The sequence below is a fragment of the Lepus europaeus genome, chromosome 4 (assembly GCF_033115175.1).
Source record: "Lepus europaeus isolate LE1 chromosome 4, mLepTim1.pri, whole genome shotgun sequence".
NCBI lineage: Eukaryota > Metazoa > Chordata > Mammalia > Lagomorpha > Leporidae > Lepus > Lepus europaeus.
In genome coordinates, this window is record NC_084830.1 from 34,006,337 (window position 1) to 34,007,553 (window position 1,217).

The following is a 1,217-nucleotide window of genomic DNA, read 5'->3' on the forward strand; positions in this document are numbered from 1 at the left end:
TAGTAGATGATTATTTATTGTATCAGCTTTCTTAAACTTTAGCATGCATCTATCCAAATCACCTATAGAACTTAGTAATACCCAAATTTCTGCCTCTACTCCTCAGTTATTATTTCTGTATATGTAGGATGGAGACTAAGTGTATGGATTTCTTATAACTTCCAGGTGATGCTGATGCTGCTGGTCCATACTTTGAGTCATATTATACAATATGATCTACTTCAATGATTGTTTGAAAAAACGTTTTTATTCATATGAAAGGCTGAGGTGGGGGATCTCTCATATACTAGTTACTCCCCAAATGCCTGCAAAAACCAGGTCTGGGCAGAACTCAATCCAGGTCACCCATATGTGTGGCAGGGACTCAACTACTTGAATCATCCCAGCAGCCTCCCAGGGTGCACATTAGCAGGTTGAAATAAGAAGCAGAGCTAGGAATCAAACTCAGGCACTTCAATATGGGATATAGGCATCCCAACTGCTGTGCTAAACACCTGCTCAACTCAATGGTTGTGATGGAGAGAAATAATGAATAAGAGTCATTTAGACAGGGTTTTAACATGTATGTATCTAGTCTAATCCTCTTACATGTTTTGGGGCATAAGTGTGCTTCCTAGGATCACTGTAGAATCTAAGAAAGAGATGAGGACATTGGACAGAAGCAAGCAACTTGATCTTCTCCTTGTCCTAGCTTGTGTTCTTATCTTGTACTTTCTTAGTGGGAGCTTAGCTTGGTTGATGGGGGATTGTCAGAAAAGAGACTATATGTGCTTGCTGTAGTCAAGTGACACCAGGTCCACAGAAAGTTGCTGATGGTATAAAGATCCAGCTAAATCAATGATTTGTATGATTAGATCCAGGTGAGAAGAAGGCAAAATTTAAATGGATGCTAAAAACCTAAGCAATCATATAAGTTTTAGTGTGATATATTTTAAAATAAATAAAAATTAATGTGTAAGCATCTATAATGGATAAAATGCCAAAACTTTAAGAAAAGATAGAATCAGTATAATGATTTTTGTCTTTCGCCATAGACACCAAGGACTGATCCTTTATTAAAATTTTGATATTTTGTTTATAATGGATTGCTTAGCATTGAGTTCAGAAAATATTGCATTCAAATATCATCTTTATTAATGTGTCTATTTGGACCCCATTAAGTTTTATGTCATTATTTACCTATTTTCAGTCTTCTCATCTCTGGCTGAATTTCAAAT